This window comes from Arachis stenosperma, chromosome 4, assembly GCF_014773155.1.
Source record: "Arachis stenosperma cultivar V10309 chromosome 4, arast.V10309.gnm1.PFL2, whole genome shotgun sequence".
NCBI classification, from domain to species: domain Eukaryota; kingdom Viridiplantae; phylum Streptophyta; class Magnoliopsida; order Fabales; family Fabaceae; genus Arachis; species Arachis stenosperma.
This window is the reverse complement of record NC_080380.1, coordinates 127776576-127794186: the sequence shown is the minus strand read 5'-3', so window position 1 is coordinate 127794186 and position 17611 is coordinate 127776576. Positions and strand designations below refer to the sequence as shown.

General features: G+C 33.2%; 1 non-coding gene across 1 annotated transcript; it reads right to left on the bottom strand.

Moving 5' to 3' along the window:
- Nucleotides 1-4973: 4973 nt before the first annotated feature.
- Nucleotides 4974-5061, bottom strand: TRNAY-GUA (transfer RNA tyrosine (anticodon GUA)). The gene is given in 2 exon segments: nucleotides 4974-5009; nucleotides 5025-5061. It is a non-coding gene; the product is annotated as a tRNA-Tyr (tRNA).
- Nucleotides 5062-17611: the final 12550 nt, after the last annotated feature.

Genomic DNA, 17611 nt, shown 5'->3' with positions numbered 1-17611 from the left:
CCGTTAGCATCCATAGGAAAATACATGTTGGAATGTGCATGCCTGAGTCATCCAGGTTACATCATCTAACAACAGAGCTGGCCCCATTTTTTGAGGTCAATTTAGTCCTTTTGCAGAATGGTGCCTTCACATTTCCACTCGTTCGTCTCAGTCATCTTCAAATTGGCAGCAACTAATTTCTTATTAAAAAGAAAAGAAATAGAATATGAACTGTTACTAACATGGACCAGCTGTTAATGAAGAAATGGTGGGTATGTTCTTGTGTAATACAATGTGTTTATGTCACTTGATCTTAGTAACCTTTTGCTATTGGTAAGAGATTTGAATCCTTTGATCCTCATGCTGTCAACTGTGCTAACAAATTAATTGAAAAGGATTCTACAATGGGGTCAAACTAAGTTATTCATAGTCATACACCTCCAAAATTTCTATTAAGAAACGAGTCCAATACCAAATGCTACCTGAATTTGATCGTAATGGGTTGAAAAATAGTAGAACGTAGAGCAATTCAAGTGTCTCATACCGTCCATCATTCAATTATTTAGGTACAATTATATCTAATTACATTGAACTGAATTATGAATGAATATTTAGGAATGAAAGGATTAGTGGAGTATAGACTTGATAAGCATACTTCAATGTTGAGCCAGTTTCGAGATAGATGCTCAAGCTATCGTGGTTCTGTTAGGGTGTTCGTTGTTTCAGTTTGGATGTCTTTGGAGTTCGGATCGAGGTTAAGAAGAAATCAATTTAGGGTATATACCCAACCACATGCTACACGGGTATAAAAATCAGCCCGCTAGTCACATTTGTAATAAGATTTATATGGAATACAATACCCAAAACAGAATATATTTATACGGAATATAGTCGAACGTTATAAATGATATAATCAAATATTACTTATATTTATAATTAAAATACGAATAAAATGTAAAACTAGGGAATGCAAGATCAGATTCGATCTGACCTGAAACTTACCTCAGACTCTATATTTTTTTCCGAATTTGAGTTTGTTATTTTCGAGTTAGATTTGAGTTATGGTTTGGGTCGACTCAATCCAACTCATTGTTATATTATAGACTTAAAATATATATTTTATAAAATTAGTAATAATTTTTTTGTTTTTATATTTTAATTAATATTTTTTTATAAAGGTAATATCAAATTGATGGACAATCATAGTAAACTATTCAAACCCTAGAGGACATGTTAAGAACTTGCACATTAGGCCAAAAAGGGAGTTGAGATAGATATCTGCCACTAGTAGAGTTTACATATAACAATAATCACCATGCGAGGATCGAAATGACGTCATACGAAGCGTTTTATGGGCGCAAATGCCAATCAACTTTATGATAGCACGAGGGAAAGAAATTCAGTATGCTAGGACCGAAATTAGTTCAAGAGGCCATCAACAAGTCAAGCAGATTCGTGATAGAATTTTAATAGTCCAAAACCGACAAAAAAATTATGCTGATAGAAGGAAAAATCCTTTAGAATTTAGTGAGAGTGATCACGTATTCTTTAAGGTTACCCCAACTATTGGAGTAGGTCGTAGTATTAGGACTAGAAAGTTGAACCCTATACATAGGCCCCTTCCAAATTCTGAGGGTAGGTCCCATAGTTTATCAAGTAGCACTTTTCTAGTATTTGTCCAACTTTCACGACATCTTTCACGTCTCTCAACTTAGAAAGTATATTCTGATGAAAGTCATGTCTTAGAGTCTGAGTCGATTAAGTTATGAGACGATTTAACCTTTCGAGTACCACCAGTGAGGATAGTTGATCAGAATGTTAAGAAACTGACGGAAAAAAAAAAGTTCTCTAGTAAAAGTTGTTTGGGAAAGAGACGGAATAGAGGAACATACTTGAGAGTTAGAGTCTATCATGAGAGCGATGTAAGAATAGGATGTAAGAACTCGTTTTTTTTTAAAATAAAAAAATTTAATCCAAAAATAATAATTAAGCCACATATTTATACACTATTTTCTCTCTCTCTCTGTTGTTGGTCTTATAGTCATCTAAGGTGAAAATTAATTAATGGAGAGAGAGAGTCTAAAATTTACTATGAATAGTCATGGCTTAGATATATTCTACTAGAATTAGGCAATCTTTTTACTATATGATAAAAATATAAATGGTAAATAATTACTTTAGAAAACAGTGCATAGATATGTGGCTTAAATCCTTTCTTGAAAAAGAAGAAAGAATAATAAAAATTCATTAACTAATTTTTATGGTTTTTTTTTTATCAAAAGATAATAATTAACTCGGTTTGACTTTTAATTTTCACTGATATTAATTATATTCCCACTTCTAGAATATCGTTAAAATATTATAAAAAAATAACAGATAAAATAATCTCTGACATGAAAATCATTTAATTAATTATTATTTATGAATTAATTTTTTTTAAAAAGGCAAATTCTTACATCATTGGCTGACCTGATTAAGACTTCACAATAATTAAATAGGTGTTTCAAATTCGTTAATAGAACTCATTTTAGTCTCTACATCAAGATAAAACTAATTAACAAAAATGAGTCCAATTAATCAATTAAGACCTATATTTGATCACATTAAACTCATAGCTACATCTTTCACATTGGAATTTTAACGCTACATATCACCACTGTATTAATGGTAATTGAATTAGGAACAAACGTAAATTTATAATTTGTAAATTTACCAATAATTTTAGTCATTTTCAAAAGTTATGTACTGTTTTGATGAAGATTGAAAATCTCAAAAATTAAATTAGTGATTATTTTTTTATATTATATATATATATATATTATCGTTTTACTTTTAAAATAATTTATTTTATATAAATTATCAAAATACTATATTATTTGTACACTAAAATTAGTTACTACAATTAGTCATTAATGTATTTGTGTATAAATACATGTATAATTTAATTTATTTTCAATGTGTATTTATATTTCAACATGTATTTTATACTGATGACTGATTTTAATAATTGATTTTGGTGTACACGTAGTATTAAATTTAATATTTTATATAATATTTATTAAATTTAGTTTTTAAAAGTCATATTTCATTAATTTGTTATATAAAAAACTTGTAAAATTATATATATTAACAATTATTCTTCACATACAAATGTGCTACTCATACAAGTTGTACAAGTTCATATATTCTATTTCACGTTAGACGCGCCTTTTCTAGCACGTCGATTTCACGCACCTCCTAATTTAACAGATTTTCCATTCAACGTGCGCACGTTCTTCTTCGTTATCGTCGTCACCAACACCATCACCTCCTCTTCCTCTTCCTCCTTCTTTTTTCATTGGAATTTCTTCTCATCTTTCCTTTTCCTCATTCTTCTCCTTATCTCGTTGTTGAAGATAATGAATAATTCAAGTTCAGATTATCAATTGAATCAAAATAAAATTGATTATTGTTTTAAATCCAATCAATTAGTTGAAGTGTGATTCAATTCTAGTGAATTTTTTTATTAGTAGTTTATGATTCTGTAGGTGAATAATGTTTCATCGTTGATGGTTTGAATTAAATGTAATGTAAAAGTTTTGCATTGAAAAAAATATTTTCTGTATTTACAAGATATTTGAGTGTAACACGAAGATATTTGGGTGTATTCTTTAAGAATTTTCGGTGTATGTATGTTGATAAATTCTACATAATTCAAAACTCTTCTTCTCCCTCCTCCTCAATTCTTCTGTTGCTTCTTCTTCTTCTTTTTCATCATCATCATCATCTTCTTCTTCTTTTTTTTTTCTTATTCATCTTTTCTTTCTTGTTTTATCTTCTCAAATTTCTTCTTGTTTTACTTTTTTAACAAGAATAAAAACAAAAAAATCAAGCAAAGAAGAAGAAGAAACACATAATGGTATAAAATTACTTGTAAGAGGATGAACTTACATTCGTTTAACTAAAACAAAGAAAGAAATAAAGAAAAAAAGAAAAAAAATGCAATATTAGAGAAAATATTTTTCTGTATTTGTAGTAAATTTGGGTGTAATACGAAGATATTTGGGTGTATTGTTTAAAAATTTTCGGTGTATGTATGCTAATAAGTTCTGTATAATTCAAAACTCTTCCTTTTCCTTCTCCTCATCTTCTGCTGCGTCTTTTTCTTCATCTTCTTATTTTATATTCTCATAATTCTTTTGAGAGAGAAAAAAATCAAATAAAGAAAAAAATACATAATGTTGCAAAATCAATAAAAAGAGAAGGAGGGAAAAAAATGCAGCAACAACAACAGTAATAAAAAAATGACGATGAAGATGAAACATGCAAAAAAAAAAAGAGAAGAAACGTAAAGAAGAAGGAGAAGAAGAAGGAAGAGAATGAGGAGGAGGAACGCGAAGCGCGCTATAAAAACTATTGAGTAGCGCACATGCTCGTATGGGTGAGCGTTCTTTTTGTTGAATTTAGCCCAATTTATATGACTTGTAAATTAAAATGACTTGTATATGTAGTACTTCTCATATATTAACATAGTTTCACTTGATTTTTTCAGAGATTAGTTTATAGCTGATTTCGAATTTTTGAAATAAACTCGGTAAAGTATTAGGATTGATTTTTGTCTAATTTAAACTCAGACCCTTAGATAGAATATAAAATGTTAAGCATTTTGGTTATTCATGCATTTGTTATTATTTTATACATTTAATAAATAAAAAGAGTAAAGACGTTAGTGTTTATTAATTCACTAGTTGATATAGTTGTGCATATTAAAATCTTATTTATTTTTCTTGTTTGTTTCCTATAACGGGTGCGTTGCCTTAAGATTATAGTTTTGATCCAATTCATGTAATTTGTAACCAATGGGAAATAATCCAAGTTAAAATTTTTTAGTTTTGATTGGTAATTAAGTTGAATAGGATTGTATTTGAATTCACACATGCACGAATGTGTTATTAAATGTATTTTATGCAATGCTTAAATCTTATCAAAATAATGGAAAAGAATAAAACAAAAATTCCGACCTGCCGGATTCGAACCAGCGACCTAAGGATATCTGTCAACCCAAACTACAGTCCTCCGCTCTACCAACTGAGCTAAGGTCGGTTTTGATTATTTGCTTGCTTATTGTGTTTATTAGATTCATTTCTAATGCTGTGTTGAATATTTATGTAGAATTGATTTTTTTTAATGCAAAGTTACACATTTCATCGAGACTTTTTAAAAAAATATATATTAATTTAAAAACTTCAAATTTACAAAAATAGGTGGCTTAAACTTTTTATTGAATAGATTTTTGAGTTAAGTTTTAAAGTAATTCCTGAAATTGCATTCGAATCTTAAAATAATACCTGAAATTAATAATTACTCAAATTTATTCTCGAAGTTGCACTCCGAGACTCATAGTAATCTCTGAAGCATTTTTTGTTCATCAGAACTTTAAAACGACATCGTTTTTAAAAAAAGGAAAAAAAAAGAAAAAAGCAAAAGAAAAAAGATGCGTAGAAAAACGTCATCGTTTTATATTTTAAAAAAAATCTCTTTCTTCGTCTTCAATACTCTGCTCTTCTTCTTTTTCAACTCTGTTCTTCTTCTTCAACAAATCACAAAAAAAAAAATCAACAATACAAAATATCACAAAAAAAATCAGCATTAATAAAAAAAGATCAATCAACTTAAATAGCAAGCATCAATCAACCTAAATAGCAACAAGCACAAAAATAGTAACAATAAAAAAATTAGTGATAATTACATAATAGAAAACAACTAAAATTAACCATTATTGTTATATTAAAATAGGATCAGCAGCAACAATCACCCAGAACATTAAAAAATAATGATTGAATAACTAAAAAATTTAAAAAAATCACTATGGCTGAGAGAGAGAACCGTGCCAGAGGAGAGAAGAGGGAGACCAAACAGAGATGGAGGCTGGCGAGCGGCACGGCAACAAGACGAAGGCTGGTGAACGGCGCAACGATGACAGAGACGGTTGAGGTTTTGTGCCTCTATCTCTACTGTGTTTGAGTGTGAGAGACTAGGTTGGGGTGGGAGATGAGCGGCGCGACACTGAAACGAAGGCCGTCAAGAGACAACGACAGTGAAGATTGAGGAGAGCTTTTGTGAGTATGAAAGTATGGTTGGGGAAGGGGAGGTTATCAGATTAGAAAGGAGAAGGGAAAGGGGAAGAACCTCAGGTTGAAGAAGCAGAGGAGGAAGGAGAAGGATGAGGGCATCAGGTTGGGGAAGCAGAAGGGGAAGAAGAAGGGTTGGGGGAGGGAAAGGAGACGGGTTGGGGATGGAGAAGGGGAAGGGAAAGGGGATGAGGATGGGGAAGGAGAAGGAAACAAATTGGGAATGTGGGGGGATGGGGTGGGTTCTATGCTAAGCTTCCTCTTTTTTTTATCATTATTTTTTTTTTCGAATTGAGGGTTTTATGCTACGCTTTTTTTTTTTTGTTCAAAACGATGTCGTTTCAAGGTTTTGATGAACGGAAAATGCCTCAGGACTACTATGAGTTTCGGAGTGCAACTTCGAGGATAAATTTGGGTAATTATTAACTTTAGAAATTACTTTGAGAGATGAGTGCAACTTCAAGGACTACTTTGAAACTTAACTCTAGAATTTTTTTTATTGGGGTGGACAGCCCCCCGCCCTGGACGCAACAATTAGAAAGACCAAAAGCTAGCCTACTTGGAGAGCCATAGAAACAACCTGAATCATTCAACTAATAAAGAAACTACTTGAATTTAACTTTGGCATCAATCCTTCTCTTCTTTCCACTCTCGGCGACTTAGAATTGGATAAGAAACGACTGCATTCTTTACTTTCAGCTACGGTGATCATGAATCTCCCCCTGCGTTCACTAACTCTAGCTCTCTGTGCTATGATTGATTGAAATCTCTGGTACACACTTTCTTTTCTGCAATCGCTGCTACCTCCCGCGGCAAGGTCGTGCTCCAGTTTCTTGACAGAGTTCCCCTTAGCCTCATCGAAGCTATGATGTGAGCAAGCTGATTTTCTTGTCGTGGCATCCATGCAAATCTGCATCAAGGTAAATCGTTCTTCATAGCTCTAATATCTTCAAGAATAGCGTCTATTTTTTAGCATTGATTTTTTTTAGTATTTCGATCAACTGCAGGTAATCAGACTCCACAATTGTGTTGCCTGTGTCCAGATTTTTCACCATAATTAGAGCTTCTCTAATTGCCCATGCCTCTGCCATAATTGCTGAGCTTGCTACAATCTCCACAGCAATACCTCCTTTGATTCTACCATTTGCATCTCTGATGAATACTGCAAACGTCCCTATTCTAGACTTTTTAGAAAATGTAACATCAGTATTAATCTTCACCCAATTATTATTAGGTGGAGCTCTCTAAATCACTAGTAATTTTCTTCCCCTAGCTCCTACATGTTGAGTTATATCTTTTGTTTCTTCAGTGCTACTGTATTTTGTTGTTAAAATTGCTGCATTTGTGATTGCTGTTATTGAGGTTGCTGAGCTTGATTGTGAATTGGTGAATTTTTTATTTTTCAAATAGCCTAAATGAGTTGCTCTGTTCTACTCCAATTTTCTTGGAATCCTTCTTTAGATTCCTTTTTTAGTCTCTAAAGTCTTTGTAGTAGCTAATCTCCAATAGATTTCACTGTTCTTGAGGTTGGGGTGCATTTAAGCTATCTTGGAAGAGAATAGCATGCTTCACTGTTTCGTTTCTATATACAGATAGGACACATAGAATTGTCAGATATTATTTTCTTGTATAAATTTGTCCTTACAGGAATGATGTTGTGGACTAATTTTCATAAAAAGATTTTTATTTTTTGTGGCGTTTGCATGTTCCAGATCACATTCCATAGTTCTTTTAGGTTGTTATTGGTAGAGGGTTGGTTGGCTGAATTATGTTCATCTCCTTCACCTTTCGTAATATGGTAGCCTGTTTTCACAATGTAATCCTCGTCCTTTTGGAAAGGCCAAGTTAGTTTATCTTCTCTAGGCATCCTGCTAATAGGTGTTTGGAGGATGCGTTTGCTAATCAGTGAAAAAAAATTTTTTATTACTTTAGCTTTGTCCCATTCTTCCTCTACTGCGACCAAATCGAAAACTTTTTGACCGACATCACGGGCTTGGCTAGACCATGGATCTAGTATCTCTGCACATCAACTTTGGTACCCCTACCTAAACTCCACTTGCCATTTCTTCTTAGAAAATTCCTTCCTTCTAATAAGCTTTTCTATATCCAGGTTCCTTGTTTATATCTACTTATTTTTTGGAACACTTGCTTAGAAAAATATATACCTTTTAATACCTTAACCCATAGTGCATTTGGATTCTGGTGTATCATCCAAGCTTGTTTTGCTAGCTGGTGCCGTGTTTTGGTGATAAAATTCTTTAAATCCCATCCTTCTTTCTTTTTTGCTAGCACATAATTTATTCAAACTCTTCCAATGAATACCCATTTTCTTGTCAGTCGACCTCCACCAAAATTGGGCTATCTTGGTGCATAATTTCCTACAGAAGCTTTTCGAAAATATGAGCACTCCCATGGCATAGGTTGGGATGGCTTGGATTACTACTTCTATTAGGACCTCTTTGCCTGCTTGATTGAGCAGTTTCTGTTTTCAGCCTTTGATCTTGTTGGCAATCTTTTCTTCTATTCATTCAAATACTTTACACTTTGATCTTTCCCATCTAGCTGGTAGTCTTAGGTATTTTTTCGGGCTATACTATGAAGGAATTTTCAAAATTTTCTCTATGTTTACCTTTGCCTGAATAGGAACTTGTGATCCAAAAGAGATTCCCTACTTCTTCACGTTTATGACTTGTCTTGACACAGTGGTAGAGGTATTAAGAATTTGAATTAGCTGGTATACTTCCTCCTCTTTTACACCTGAGAAAATAATGCAGTCATCAGCAAACAAAGGATGAGTTAAACTAAGTACAATGGAAGCTAGTTTGACTCCTGAAATGACATTTTCTCTTTGTGCTTTATCCATTAAAATAGACAGCACTTCAGAGGTTAAAATGAATAAGTAGGATAGGATGATAGAGAGTTTTTCTGTCTCAGTTCTCTTTGCAGAGACACAATCTTTGACAAAAAATCATTAATTTTAAATCTATATTTGACTGTCTTCACACACTGAATGATTCTAGTAACCCATCTTTGATCAAAATCAAATGCCAAAAGTCAAAAGGACCTCCTCTAGGTAATCCCATTCCACCCTATTATACGCCTTGTTCATGTCTAGCTTGATAGTTGAGTTGTGATTTTCCTTTTTTCCTTTCTGATTCAAGGCATAGAAGGCTTCTTGAACAATAATATGTTGTCTTGGATCATTCTCTCTCCTACAAAAGTACTTTGTTCCGGCAAAATAATGTGATCTATGATACTTTTCAGTCGATTAACCATTACTTTAGATATGATTTTGAATATGTGATTGTAACAACTAATAAGCTTTAGGTGATTCAAATTTTTTACTTGCTTAATTTTTGGGACCAGGACCACATGCTTTTCGTTAACCTCCTCTAGAAAGCACCCCCCTCTTTGAAGAACAATCTCAAAATCGTGCATATGTCCTTTCCTATAGTTTTTCAGTGTTTCTGGTAGAATAACCCATTCAGTCCATCAGATTATGGGGCTTTCAAACTACCCATGTTGAATGTCGTAGATCTTATTTCTTCATCCGAGAATTCTTGTGTTAGCTTCCTATTCATTTTTCGGTGACTCTTTAGGAATAACCTCCATACGTTCCTTCATGTCCACTTTGCCTCTAATTGGAATAATTTGAACTCATATCACCATTTGCATATGTATTTGTATCCCAAATGCTATCTTTGGATTTTTTATTTGGATCACTTTAGTGTATAGATCTATTTGTATAGATTTTGTCCAAATTTTTTTATTTTTTATTTTTTGTGGTTAAAGTAAGTGACGCATGAAATGTTACTCCGTTGAAAACTGATCGCAACTTAAAAGGGGAGGGTGCCAATGAGTAATAGCTCAAATGGCATAGACTCCCCATACTCATTTAAGAGGTTGTGGGTTCGAGTCTCCTATCTTTTCAAATTTAATCAAATGCATTTTAGTGGGAGTACGTACTCCTCATCTAGCGCCCGACGCTCTGCTAGGGTTTCACTGCGCCACCTCCATGGTTACACCTTTCTTTGTCTTTTCTTCGTCAAACTCTTTTCCATCTTCTTCTATTTTTTATTTTTTCTTAATTTCTTTTTCACTTAGCTCCCTCATTTTCGTTTTCTCTCCCAATTCATTGCTCTTTTAATTCATTCCATTTTCTAATTCACTCATTCCATATATCTTATGTCTCTTTGGAATCATTGAATACCAATTCTGATTTTCTCTACACCATGAACAACAAATCAGAGACTCAGAACCCTCATATAATTGCTATGACGGTGGAGGGTGCCAGCCTTCAAGTGGCACCCAAAGAAATATGAAACTGCTCTCGTGGAATTGTCGGGGTTTGGGGAGACCCCTGACAATCCACAATCTTAAAGGGATTTGCAAATCCTACTCCCCCGAGGTTGGTTTTATCTGTGAAACAAAAAATTAATCTCGACAAGTTGAAGAAAAACTAAGATCTTGTGGTTTCAAGGAATGGTTTATTGTAGATCCGGATGGATTATCAGGGGATTTGGCAATGGCATGGAGGGATGGTTGCACTGTTCAGATTTTACAGCATGGTAGATTTTTTATTGCGGCATCAGTTCTGACAACTGGTTCTAATGATCCCTATGGTGTTCTAGGTGTTTATCTCAGTTTAAATGATCAACATAGAATGGCTCAATTTGCTGAATTAACTTCAGTCACCCAACAGTTCGATGATAAGATTGTGTTAATGGGGGATTTTAATGCCATTTCTAATCAATTGGAGAAAGAAGGTGGGGGTGCTAAATCTCCTTCTTCTATTGAAACCTTTAATAGTTTTATTGATGATAATTCCCTGATTGATATTGGTATGGTCAGAAGACCATTCACTTGGTCAAATAGACGGAGGGGTGATGAGTTGATACAGGAAAGACTGGACCGATTCCTGGTAGGAGTTGATTGGCAGCAACTCTATCCCAATGCAACGGTTCTTAGATTGTCAGAATCAGGCTCGGATCATGCCCCTCTTATCCTAGACTCTAATCCGAGAACTGAGAGATCTAAACGCCGATTCAAATTCCAAGAAAGATGGTGTTCCAATGATGAAATACGGCAGATTGTTAGAGAGGTTTGGCATGAACAGATTGATGGTTCAGCAATGTATATCCTAGCTCAAAAAATAAAGCGTTGTCGGCATAAGATTGTCAAATGGCAGCAAGAACACATATCTAATTCGAAGGTGGAGATTGATTTACTACAGTCGGAATTAGAGGAACTTCGTTTAGCAGGAATTCATGGAGGCGACATCATTTCAGAAATAGAGGACAAACTTGAAAAAGCATTGCAAAATGAGGAATCTTATTGGAAAGATAAGTCTAGAGTCAAATGGCTCAAATTTGGTGATCAGAATACAGCTTTCTTCCATCAGAAATTTAGAAATCGAACCCGAAGGAATAGAATTTGGCAACTAACTGGCAATGATGGTGAAGTGGCTACTTCAAATGCTGGTATTGCTTCTGTGGCTGAATCTTATTTCAAGGACATCTTTTCCTCCACTTGTCATGAGAACCCTGAACCTCTGTTTACTGATTTTGAACCTAAGGTTACAGCTCACATGAACCGTAGGCTTCAAAGACCAGTGACTATGGAGGAAGTGAAATGCGCAACATTTAGCATTCATCCTCAAAGTGCCCCAGGAGATGATGGTATGACAGCAAAATTTTTTCAAAGCTTCTGGAACATACTTAGTGGTGATGTGTTTCGAGCAGTTAAGAGCTTCTTTTCTGGGGGCAGAATCTTGAAGGGTTTTAATCACACTCAGATCTGTCTTATTCCCAAGATTTCTGATGCTAAAGATATGACTCAGGTAAGACCAATAAGCCTATCTTCAGTCTTTTACAAGATTATCTCCAAAGTATTTGTACATAGGCTTCAGAGTATGATGAATAGACTAATTAGCCCTATGCAAAGTGCTTTTATTAAAGGCAGATTAATCTCTGATAATATCCTAATTGCTCACGAGTGTATGCATTACTTGAAGAACAAAAAAGGGGTCTCGAAAATGAAATGGCGCTAAAATTAGATATGAGTAAGGCATATGATAGGGTGGAATGGCACTTTCTTTGGTTTATATTGGAGAAGTTTGGTTTTGACTCTCGATGGATCATGTGGATTCGAGAATTAGTGACAACTGTTTCTTATTCTGTTATTGTGGAAGGACAACCTTATGGTTTCTTCAAACCAAATAGAGGTATTCGACAAGGAGATCCTCTATCCCCCTATCTTTTTCTTTTTTGTGCAGAAGGTCTCTCCTTCTTGCTACACAAGGCAGAACAAAACAGACTAATTCAGGGTCTTCAGATACATAGGCGATGTCCCAAGGTCAACCACCTCCTGTTTGCTGATGATTCCATTTTATTCTGTAAGGCTAATCCTGAAGCATGTTCAAATATCCTGCATTTATTGAATTCTTATGAAAGCATCAGTGGCCAGAGGGTAAATCTTAATAAATCTGTTGTATTCTTTAGCCACAACACTCCGTCCACTACTCGTACACTACTGGCTAACTCTATGAATATTAATCATATTGGGGCTCAGGATAAATACCTTGATTTGCCTTCTACAGTCTCTAAATCGAAAAAGGCTTCTTTTAGTATGATCAAAGAAAATGTTCGGAAAAGAATCCAAGGGTGGAAGCGCAATCTTCTTTCGTCAGGTGGTAGACACGTATTGCTTAAGGCAGTGGGAGAAGCTATTCCTATTTATACATTGTCTTGCTTCAAGTTGCCTGATGGTTTAATTTCGGAAATTCACTCTCTACTTTCTCAGTTCTGGTGGGGACAAAAAGGTTCTGAAAGGAGGATGGCTTGGATTAGCTGGGACACTATGACTCGCTCACGAAAAGAAGGAGGCCTTGGATTTAAAGATCTCAGAATCCAAAATCTGGCGCTTTTAGGCAAACAGTTTTGGCGACTTGTAACACATCCTACTTCCTTATTATCCAAAATCTTAAGAGGTAAATACTTTAGCAATGGTAATGCTATAACGGCAGAAATTGGAGTCTTACCTTCTTGGGGATGGAGGAGCATATTGGAAGGCCGAAAGATTGTTGAAAAAGGTCTTAATTGGGCTGTGGGTACTGGTGAGGATATCCGAACCTTTGAGGATCCTTGGCTGCCTCCTCCGTATCCTTTAATGATTTCTGACATACCAAATAGACAGGCTATTTCTGAGTTGTTTCCAAGAGTTAAAGATCTAATTACTGAAGATAGAAATTGGAATCAGAATCTCATTCAAGAACTATTTCCCTAAGACGTTGCAAATAAGATTTTGTCAGTTAAAATTCAGCAGAGTAGGGACAAATTGCAATGGGATTTGAACAAATCCAAGCAATATGATACAGCTTCAGGTTACAGAATTGGCTATTTATTTTACCATCCGCCTTTGGAGCTTTGTCCTAATTATATGCAACAGAAAAAGCCGTGGATTGATCTATGGAAGTTGAACTTGCCTCACAAAATTAAGCTATTTATCTGGAAAGCTCTCCATGGCCGACTTCCGGTGCTTGCTCAGATTCATCACCGCATCCCATCTATATCACCAATATGCCCTTGCTGTCATGAAGCAACGGAAACAGTCACTCATTGTTTGATCGATTGCTCTAGAATTAAAGACGTATGGTCTCAGAGTTATCTTCGTGACTGTCTTCCCCCTCAGAGTTCTAACGACTTTTGGACATGGTGGACTGCATCAACAGAGATACTTAACCCGTTGAAGAATGCTGACCGTAATCCTCAATTGCTTGCCATCATTTGCTGGAACTGCTGGAAAGCTCGCAACCAGTTGATTTTTGAAGGTTCTACTTCTATGCCGTCTGCCATTCTAGCAAGTTCTGTCAAGTTGCTCCGTGAAATCCAAAGAACTCCCAGTTTAAGTTGTCATCTCCATGAGACAAGCTCTTAGATGCATTCAATTTGATTTATTATTATTTCTTCTTTAAGATTTTTCTTCGTTTTTCGACCACGCACCGTTGGATGAATACTTTCAGTGTAGTGTTTTTGAAAAATCTCCACCTTTTATTATGCTGTCCTACTTTTGGACATCTTTGTATTTTATTTTTTAATAATTAATAAAATATAACCTATTATTTTTTTAAAAAAAAAAAAACTTAAAAGGGGAGGGTGTAATCGATGTGCACATCAAAGTTTTGCAGACACCCTTAAACCCTTAACATTAGAATTTGTTAAAAGACTATGATAAAAATTTAAATATGCATGTACTGGATGGAACTTTTAAAAAGGTTAAATTTCATATTTTATATTTGTTTATATATGTTTTAAATTATTTAAAGATTTAAAATATTTATATTTTTTCCGTATACACTATATATCATTTTTGAAATGATATATATAGATTAATTTTAAAAAATAAAATCAATATAATTTATGTTTCAATCTAATAAATTTTGATTCAAATGATAAGAATTTATATTATATTAATTTGAATTTATTTTTTATTTATTTTTATTCTAACAATTATTATTTAGATTGGATCAATTTATTTTGGTTTGAGAAAAAAACTTAATAATTTAAAAATTTTTAATTACAATAATTTTAAAATTTAACATTTAGATAAGATGTAATTTAAATTGCAAAAATTTAAAATTTAAAACCTGGAAGAAAGAATTAATATTCAAAATTTGGATAGACATAATGATAAAGATTCAAAGACAAATAGAACATTAGATATATTAGTAATTTTGTATCTAATAAAATAACAGAATAATCTAAATCAGTTTATAATTCTATTTAAAAAGTGCTAATTTTATTCACTTTTTATAAAAATAATATGATAAATAAATTAAATTATCTAAAATTTGAAGATAGAAGAAATTAATTTGTCCTCTTATATTATTTGAAATTGATTTATCTAATTTTATAAAATAGCATGAGCTGTTACATTAATATTTATTTATTAAGTACTAATTTATTTGAAACAAATTATTAAAAATAAATTTAGAGTATTATTATTATTGCATATCCATGCGTTAGTTAAAATAAAATAAATTCAGTTAATATTAAATTAATATTATTTTTGTCAATTATTTTTTTAAGTTGTTCAAACCAATTTAACAATGTCTTAATTATTTTTTAGAAAGATATATTAATTTTATGTGTGCAATTACTTTATTCTAAAAATGTAATAAATAATATTCTAATAATAAATTTTATTTTTTAATTACAATAAAAAAGGAATTTCAATATTAAAAGAATTAAAAAATATGAAAAGTGTATTTAATATCTGGAGACACAGTGTCTCATTCTTTTCCTTCTACGTACATACTCATCTTCAAGAATGAGTTTTATGTGTTGTGATAAGACCAAATGAGGTGGATGACCATCATTTAATATGGACGCTCACATTCTCAAAAGAAATGAGTTTAATGAGAGTTTAATGAGAGTTGAAAATGTTACCTCTTGTGTGCCTATAAATACATGTACTGAAGCAAAAGGAAGATACACACAACGAGTAATAAATAATTCTCTCTCTCCCTTACGTTGTAACAAATTAGACTCCAGGTAACAAATTTTTATTATCTCGAAACTGTTTCATCTTGAATATAATGCTTTTGATAAATCTGGATACTATATACTAAAATCCATCTTGATTTAATGGATCTTGAAGATACCATTAAGGCTGAAAATAATACATCTCAAAAGGATAAAGTCAAATCCATGATTTTTCTTTGTCATCATCTTGAAGTATGATTGAAAAATGAATATCCCACATTAAAAGATCCTGCAGATCTGTGGAAAGACCTTGAAGAAAGGTACAATCATCAAAAGACGGTGATACTTCCTAAAGCTCGATATGTTAGAGAAAATTTTTTCGACCTTCCATGTCTCGAATGTGCTCCTGCAGCTTGCAGTATCGAGAAAAAGAATTTAAAAATATTCTGAGTTAATTTCTTGCTTTCTTGTTGTTGAACGCAACAATGAGTTACTTTTGAGAAATCATGAAGCGCGCCCAGATGGCGCCGCCCTATTTCCTGAAGCAAATGCGGCAAATTATAACCCCAGAAGAGGTAAATGACAAGATTTTGATAACAAAAAAAATTATGGAAGGAAAAGAAATTATGTTCACAAGAAAGATCTCACCAGAAGTGGGATAAAAAAAAGAAATAATAGGCAAATTATATCAATTGATGATAAATATTTATGTTGTGGTGGAAAGGGCCATTGGTCACGTACCTGTCGTACCCCAAGGCACCTAGTTGATCTTTATCAAGCATCCTTGAAAATAGATGACAAAGAAAAAGAAACAAATTTTGTTTCAAATGATGAAAATTCCACCACTCGTTATGATGTATCCAATTTCTTTAAGGATTCTGAAGGTAATATTGGCTATTTGATCAATGTTGGAATAGTTTGATATATGTATGTGTTTGTTAAGTATTCATGTGAATAATTTTACTGTGCATGTACTTCTACTCATTTTATTATTATTATCATTTATTTTTTGAAGAAAAATGGTAAGGACATATTCTGAAGATATTTGCCTTGCGAATAGTGCAAGTTCGCACACTATTCTTAAAAGTACTATATATTTTACCCATCTTGTGCCAAAAGAAGAATATATTAATACTATTATTGGCTCGGACAATGTGATAGAAGACTCCAGAAGAGCTATAATTTTGTTTCCTGGAGGAACAAAATTCATAATAAATAATGCACTATTGTCTACCAAGTCTCAAAGAAATGTTGAGCTTTAAAGATATTTGCTGAAATGGATATCATATTGAGACTATGAATGAGGAAAATCATGAGTACTTATGTATCACAATTCATGATTCAAATAAGAAAGTTATATTAGAAAAGTTTTCCTCACTTTCATCTGGGTTATATTATACTAAGATTAGTGCAATTGAATCACATGCCATTGTAAACCAGAAGTTTACCAGCCCAAATAAATTCATAACTTGGCATGATAGATTGGGTCATCCGGGAACAACCATGATGAGAAAAATTATTAAAAACTCTCATGGACATTCACTAAAGAACTAGAAGATTCTTAAATCTAGTGAATTTTGTTATGCTGCATGTTCTTAAGGAAAATTAATTTTAAAGTCATCACCATTAAAGATTGGATTTGAGTCCTTTGAATTCCTAAAAAGGATTCAAGGTGATATATGTGGACCTATTCATCCACCATGTGGATCTTTTAGATATTTTATGGTCCTAATAGACGCATCTTCGAGATGGTCACATGTGTGCTTATTGTCTTCTCGCAACCTGGCGTTTGCGAGATTACTGGCTCAAATTATTCGATTAAAAGCACAATTTTCAGAAAATCCAATCAAAGCAATTCGCCTTGATAATGCTGGTGAATTTACTTCCCAAGCTTTTGATGCTTATTGTATGGCTAATGGAATAAGTGTTGAACATCCAGTAGCTTATGTTCACACACAAAATGGGTTAGCAGAATCACTTATTAAACACTTTCAATTGATTGCTAGGCCCTTACTTATGAGAACAAATCTCCAAACCTCG